Source organism: Lemur catta, chromosome 1 (genome assembly GCF_020740605.2).
Source record: "Lemur catta isolate mLemCat1 chromosome 1, mLemCat1.pri, whole genome shotgun sequence".
Lineage (NCBI taxonomy): Eukaryota > Metazoa > Chordata > Mammalia > Primates > Lemuridae > Lemur > Lemur catta.
Genome location: NC_059128.1, coordinates 184,638,897 through 184,647,119, shown reverse-complemented (window position 1 = coordinate 184,647,119; position 8,223 = coordinate 184,638,897).

Genomic DNA, 8,223 nt, shown 5'->3' with positions numbered 1-8,223 from the left:
TCATTTCTTTGTGTTAGAAGCATTCCACTTTCACTCTTTTAGTTATTTAAAGCATACCCTAACTTATTATTGACTATAATTACTTTGGACTATCAAATATTCTTCATGCTATCTAACCATCTAATTATATTTTTGTACCCATTAACTATCCCCACTTTATTCCCCCTTCCCACTACCCTTCTCAGACTCTGGTGATCATCATTCTACTCTCTGTCTCCATGAGATCAATTGTTTTACTATTTAGTTCCTACATATGAGTGAGATTTGTCTTTCTGTGCTTGGCTTATTTCACTTAACATAATGTTTTCCAGCTCTATCCATGCCATTGCAAACGGTAAAATTACATTTTTTATGGCTATATTATATTCCATTGTGTATATGTATATATGTACCACAATTTCTTTATCCATTCATCCATTGATGGACACTTAGATTGATTCTAAATCTTGGCTGTTATGAATAGTTAGTGTTGCAATGAACATAGGAGTGCAGATATCTTTTCAATATACTGATTTCCTTTCTTTTGGATATGTACCTAGCTGGGTCATATGGTAGTACTATTTTTAGTTTTTTGAGGAACCTCAATACAGTTCCACATAATGGTTGCACTAATGTACATTTCCAACAGGGTATAAGGGTTCCCCTTTCTCCACATCATTGCTAGGATTAGTTGTTGCCTGTCTTTCTGATGAAAGCCATTTTAACTGGGGTGAGATAATAGCTCATTTTAGATTCGATTGGCATTTCTCTGATGAATTTTTTCACATGCCTGCTGATTTGTATGTCTTCCTTGGAGAAATGTCTACTCATATCCTTTGCCCATTTTAATTGGATTATTTGATTTTTTTCTTATTGAGTTGTTTCAGTTTGTTATATATATTCTAGTTATTGAGCCATTGCCAGATGGGTAGTATGCAAATATTTTCTCCCATTCTGTGGATTTCCTCTTGACTTTGTTGATCGTTTTCTTTGCAGTGTAGAAGTTTTTAAGCTCAATGTGATCCCATTTGCCCAATTTTGCTTTGGTTGCTCTGCTGTTGGTGTATTACTTAAGAAATCATTGCCCAGTCCAATGTCCTATAGCATTTCTCCAATGTTTTCTCTGAGGATTTTCATAGTTTCAGATCTTGGGTTTTAATCTTTAATCCATTTTGATTTGATTTTTTGTGTACAGTGAGAGATAACGATCTAGTTTCATTCTTCCACATGAGGATATCCAGTCTTCCCAGCACCATTTATTGAAGACAATCGTTTCTGCAATGTATGTTCTTGGTGCCTTTATCACTATAGATGTGTGTATTTATTTCTGCATTCTGTCTTCTGTTCCATTTATCTATGTGTCTACTTTTATGCCAGTACTATGCTGCTTTGGTTACTATAGCTCTGTAGTATGATTTAAAGTCAGGTAATGTGATTCCTCCAGTTTTGTTCTTTTTCCTCAGGATGACATTTGTGGTTCCATATAAATTTTAGGATTATTTTTTCTCTTTCTGTGAAGAATGTTATTGGTATTTTGATGGGGGATTGCACTGAATCTGTAGATTGCTTTGGCTTGTAAGGACATTTTAACAATATTGATTTTTTCCAATCCAAGAACATGGGATGTCTTTCCATTTCTTGTATGTCCTCTTCAATTTCTGTCATCAATGTTTTATAGTTTTCATTGTAAAGATCTTTCATTCTTTGGTTATGTTTGTTCCTAGGTATTTAATTTTTTTACAGCTATTGTAGATGGGATTACTTTCTTGTTTTCTTTTTCAGATTATTTTCTGTTGGCATGTAGATGACATAAAGAAATGTTACTGATTTTTGTATGTTGATTTTGTATCCTGTAATTTTTCTGAATTTGTGCATCAGTTCTAATAGTTTTTTTTTTGTGGACTCTTTCTTTATATAAGATTATATTGTATGCAAACAAGGATAATTTGATTTCTTCCTTTCCAACTTGGATGTCTTTTATTTCTTTCTCTTGTGTGATTGCTTTAGATAGAACTTCCAGGAAGTACTATGTTGAAGAACAGTGGTGAAATTGGGTATTCTTGTCTTGTTCCAGATCTCAGGGAAAGGCTATCAGTTTTTCCCTATTTAGTGTAATACTAGCTGTGAGTCTGTCATGTTTGAATTTTATCATGTTGAGATATGTTCCTTCTGTATCCCATTTTTGAAAGCTTTTATCATAAAGGGATGTTGAATTTTATATTAACCCTGAACTGAAATCATCTTATAGTTCTTGTTCTTTGTTCTGTTGATATGATACAGCACATCGATAGTTTTGCATATGTTGAAACATCCTTGCATCCCTGGTATGAATCCCACTTGATCATGCTGAATACTCTTTTAATGTGTTGTTGAATTTGATTTGCTAGTATTTTGCTGAGAATATTTGCATCTATGTTCATCAGAAATATTGGCCTATAGTTTTCTTTTTTTGGTGTGTCTTTGTTGGTTTTGGTATCACAGTGATACAGTCCTTGTAGAATAAGTATGGAAGTATTCCTTCCTTCTTGATTTTTTGGGATAGTTTAAATAGGATTGGTATTAGTTTTTCTTTGAATGCTTGGCAAAATTCAGCAGTGAAGCCATGGAGTCCTGGGCTATAAGGTACTTTATTTTACTGTTGCTAAGCTGGTATCCAGGTTGCAAGACAAAGTCCTTAGTACTCTTCTCTTTCCTTTCCCTAAGCAAAAAAAGACTCTCCCTGACCTGCACTGCCTGGAGTTAGAAGAGGGGTGACACATGCATTTGCTTGGCTGCCACTGCTGGTCTTTCACTGGGTTACATGTATCCCAAGACCACTGGCTCCAAGCCAGCACAACCACAGGACTTGCTCAAAGACTTCAGTCTTCATGGCTTGACTGCCTTACAGATGTATTCTAGGCCCCACATCTCTTTTGATAGCTGGTGTTGGAGCTATCCAGAACTCAGGTTGTTACCACTAGGGTAGAGGATTCCCCTCTGGCTGAGCTGGTAATCTAAATGGTCCCGCCATGGGCACTGATAGATTTCTGCTCTGTGTTGTGTTCTCATGTGACATGACAGCCCTGAGTTTCAATGCAAAGTTTCACAATCACTTAACTCTCTTTGCCCTGGGCACACAGATTCTCTCTCCACCTAGTGCTTCCAGGGAATGGGGAAGGGGTGGCATAGGAAATGTAAGACTGCCTTTTCTGCCCTCTTCAGTGCTTCTTTCCTTGAAATAATGTTAAAACCAGGTTCTGTGATCATTCACCTGATTTTTCATTCTTTTGAAGGTGTTTTCTTGTGCAGATAGTTGTTGAATTTGGTGTTCCTGTGGAGAGATGATTACTAGAGGGTTCTATCTGGCCATCTTGCTCTGCCCCAGTTCTCTATCTGCATGTCCTTTTGACAAACTAAGATTTTTCATCATTATTAAATGGCCTTTTATGTTCCTGGTAATATTCTGTACTCTAAAATCTATATTATCTGATATTAATATTAGTGATTAATGCTAGCATGGTATATCTTTTCCAATATTTTAACTTTAGTGTTTTTATATACAAAGTGAGTTTCTTCTCGGAAGCTTATATTTGGGTCTTGCTTTTTTGTTTTGAATACAGCTTATGACTTTTAATTGGAGTGTTTAGACCATTAATAATTAATGTGATTACTGATATAGTTGAATGTTAGTCTACCATCTTATCATTTGTTTTATATTTTTCTATATGCTCTTTGTTCCCCTTTAGTGAATTTTCTAGCTTCTTTTGGATTTTTTTCAGTTTATCTACTTTTTTAATTTACTAAACATAACTCATGTGTGTGTGTGTGTGTGTGTGTGTGTGTGTGTGTATTCCTTTAGGCTTCAAAGTATACACGTTTAACTTGTCACAGCTTTCCTTAAATATACACCACTACATGTATAGTACAAGAACCTAACAGCAGTAAACTTTCATATCTTCCCTCCTGGCCTTTGTGATATTGTTGTCATACACGTTACCTCTACATATATTATAGATCTTACATTTACTGTTTTTTCTTTAAACAGGTTTTTAAAAGACATTTTAAAAATAAAGTCTTTCTAATTATTTATGTAATTATCATTTCTAGTGTTTTTCATTTCTTTGTATAGACCCATATTTTCATCTGGTATCATTTTCCTTCTCCTGAAAAAAATTTATTTAATATTTTTTATAATCAAAAGTCTGCTCATGATGAATTCTTTCTGCTTTTTTACATCTGAGTAAGTCTTTATTTGCCTCTGTTTTGAAAGATATTTTCCTGGGTAAAGAATTCTAGATTGGAAAGTTTTTTAGTTCTTCAATTTGTGCTCTATAATCTATTTCATCCCTTTAATTCTTACCGAACTAAATCTAATCTCTAGTGCTTAGATTTTGAGACTCATTCTGTTATTTTAATTGATTGTCACACTACATGTAAAAATTAACACCCAAATGCTGGCCTACTATTCTTCCTGGTTTTGTGTTTATACTTCTTTCTTCTGTTCAATGTGGCCTCCTTTTCAGACTGGTTTCTTTTTCTTAGCAATATGCATTTAAATTTCCTCTGTATCCTTTCATGGCTTGATAGCTTATTTCTTCTTGTCACTGAATAATATTCTGTTGTCTGGATATACCCCAGTTTATTTTGTATTTGCCCAAACTTGGAAGCAGTCAAGATGTCTTTTATTAAGTAAATAGATAAATAAAGTTTCTGTGAATATCCATGTGCAGGTTTTGGTGTAAGCATAACTTTTCAACTCATTTGGGCAAATACCAAGGATGTGGTTATCAGTGAAGGCCATGCTGAAATTATACTGGGAACTGGAATAACACATGGGCCAGTATTTGGGCCACACAGGTGGCAGTAGTGAGATGAGCATGCCTGTCCTTGGGGTCTAGAGTGGTATATGCTGGCACTGGTATTAGCAATTTCAGGCATGTGAATTCTTGAGTCTCCAAGTGTCTTGTTGAGATGCCAATAGTGGCACTGGTAGGCCAGGTGGGTGGATGGGTTTTCAGGCCCCTGGCCAGCAGGCCTGATGTAGATATTTGCAGTAGCAGTGGTGGGACAACCCTCTGGGTTCCAAGTGGTACACACTGTGTTAGTGGTAGGCTGGGCAGGCCAGTCTGCAGGCCAGTCTACAGGCCTGCATGTGGCATGTGCAGATAGATATCAGCTGTGGTGATAGCAGCATGTTGAGTGGGCCCAAACTCAGACCCCCAGGAGGAGTGTTCAAATGCCAACAATGTGGATTGGTCTAAGTGATCCCTAGGCCCCTGTACTGTATGCTCTGACATGAAAGATTGCTGAAGCCAGACTAAGTACAATTCTCTTCAACTACCCTGATGGTGTATGCAAGTGCAGGCAGAGGTGGAGTGATCCCCAGATGCACAGTGGAATGTTCAGGTGTGCATCAGCAGCAACTGCACTATGGCTCTCCTACTGGGGAGAGTGGGCTTGCTTTCACTGGCAGCAGACATATGCAAGCAAGTGGGAAACCCATTCTTTGCTTGCAGTTCAGCCATGGCAGTAGCAGTCACACTTGCCTTTCACTTTATTCCCAGCAACAGCAGCCCATAGTGATGGCAACTGAAGATAGGGGACTCTGGGAATGTAAAAATACATGGTGGCTCCGCTGCCTGGAGCAGTGCTGTCACGTGGTTTTCAGGCAGTTCCATATGTTAGTTTCAGGGCCCAGGAGGGTTGAGGGGCTCTCCTATGACTAAGATTGCAGGATTCCATGGTAGGAATGTCACAGAAGTCCCAGGATTGGTGAAAGTCCCAGCTGATCTTGGCCAAGCAGGCTGTCTTGCTTCCTTCTCCTTCCTTGCTTTTGGTGTTTCTTGTCACATCTCTGTTGAATTCCATTGTTCTCTCTTTGATGATCTATTCAAAGGGTGATTATCTACTCACTATTTAGTCCTTCTTTGTGGAGGAGGAGAGTGTGAGATGTCTCTATTCAGCCATCTTCAAGTTCCTTCCCTGTTATTAATTTCTACTTTAATTACATTGTGGTTTTAAGGAAGACCACAATTTATGAGTTCTATTCTTTAAAATTTGGTAGTGTGAGTTTGACCCAGAGTGTGGTCTGTCTTGTTAAATGTTTCATGTGAGCTTTGGAAGAATATGTAATCTGCTATTGTTAGATGAAATTTTCTACAGATGTCAATCGACTGATGGTGCTGTTGAGTTCAAATATATTCTTACTGATTTTCTGCCTACTGGATCTATCAATTCATGATAAGGAATACTGAAGTCTCCAGGTATAATAGTGGATTTATCTATTTCTCTTTTCAGTTCTATCAGTATTTGCTTCACATAGTTTGACCCCCTCTAGTTAGGTACATATACATTAAGGATAGTTACATCTTCTTCAAGCATTGACCCTTTTATCATTATGTAATGGCCCTCTTTATCCCTGATGACTTTGCTTGATCTGAAGTCTGCTCTGTCTTTAATTAATATAGCTCTCTTGTTTTCTTTTGATTAGCATTAGCATGGTATATTTTCCTTCATCCATTTACTTTTAACCATAGGTATCTTCATATTTAAAGTTGGTTTCCTATAGACAATACCTAGTTGGGTCTTATGTTTTGATCCCCTCTGACAATCTCTTTTAACTGGTACATTTTGACTATTGACATTTAAAGTGATTAATAATATAGTCGGATTGATATTCACCATATATGTTACTGTTTTCTGTTTGTTGTCCTTGTTCTTTGTCCCTATATTTGTCTGTTACTCTGTCACACATTTTCTGTCTCTTACACTTTCAGTTGAGCTTTTACATTATTCCATTTTCTATCTTTTCTTAGCATATAAATTATATGTATTTTTTTTTACTTTTTTTAGTGGTTGCTCTGGAGTTTGTAATATACATTTACAGATAATCTTAGTCCCCTTTCAAATAAGACAATATTATTTCATGGGCAGTATGAGTACCTTGTAATAACAAAATAATCCTAATTACTTGCTCTTTTCACTTGTATCATTACTGTCATTCACTGTACTTATACATGAGCTTACACATAATTACATATATATAAGCTTATGTGTACATATATATACACATAAACATATATAATTAATATATTGTTGTTATCATTATTTTGAACAAAATGTTACCTGTTTGATCAATTAATAAAAAGAATAATAAAATTTTTTATGTTACTTTCAGTTATTCATTCTCCAACGTTCTTCCTTTATGTAGTTTCTGACTTATATAAATTTTCTTTTTCTTTTATGAGTTTCTTTTATTATTCATTGCAAGGCAGTTCTACTGGCAACCAATTCTCTCAATTTTTGTTTGACTGAGAAAGTCTTTATTTCTCTTTCACCTTTAAAGATAATTTCACAGGTTGGTGGTTTTTTTTTTTCTCTCAACAACACTTTAAATATTTCACTCCACTATCTTCTTCCTTGCATGATTCTTGAGGAGAAGTCCAATGTAATTCTTTGCTTGTCTATAGGTAAGATTTTTTTCCCAGCTCTGGCTTCCTTCAGAAGTTTATGTTTACCTTTGATTTTCTGAAGTTTGAATATAATATGCCTAGGGTTATTGGGGTTTTTTTTTGTTTTCTTTCTTTCTTTCTTTTTTTCTTTCTTTCTCTCTCTCTCTCTCTCTCTCTTTCTTTCTTTCTTTCTTTCTGGCATTTATCCTGCTTAGTGTTCTCTGAGCTTCCTGATTCCATAATTTGGAGATGTTCATAATCATTATTGTTTCAAATATTGCTTCTGTTCCTTTCTCTATTTCTTCTCCTTCTGGTATTCCAATTATATATATTTATATCTTTTGTAGCAGTTTCACAGCACTTGGATATTCTGTGTTGTTGTTGTTTTTTTTTTTTTCTCTTTTTTTTCTTTGCCTTTCCTTTGTTGAAATTTCTATTGTCATATCCTCAGGCTCAGAGACTCTTTTTCCAGCCTGCCCAGTCTACTAATGAGCCCATTAAAGGCATTCTTTATTTTTGTTATAATATTTTTCATAGCTACTTTTTGTGTTTTTCTTAGAATTTTTCTCCTTGGTTACATTATTCTTCTCTTCTTGCATGCTCTCTCTTTTTTCCATTGAGGTCCTTAGTATATTGATTATAGAGTTTAAAAATTCCTGGTCTTATAATTCTAACAATCCTGCCATGTTTGGTTCTGGTTCTGATGCTTATTTGATTTCTCCACACCGTATTTCTTGTCTTTTAGTATGCTTTATAATATTTTGTTGCGAGGCAAACATGATGTAGTGGGTAAAAGAAACTGCAGTAAATAGGC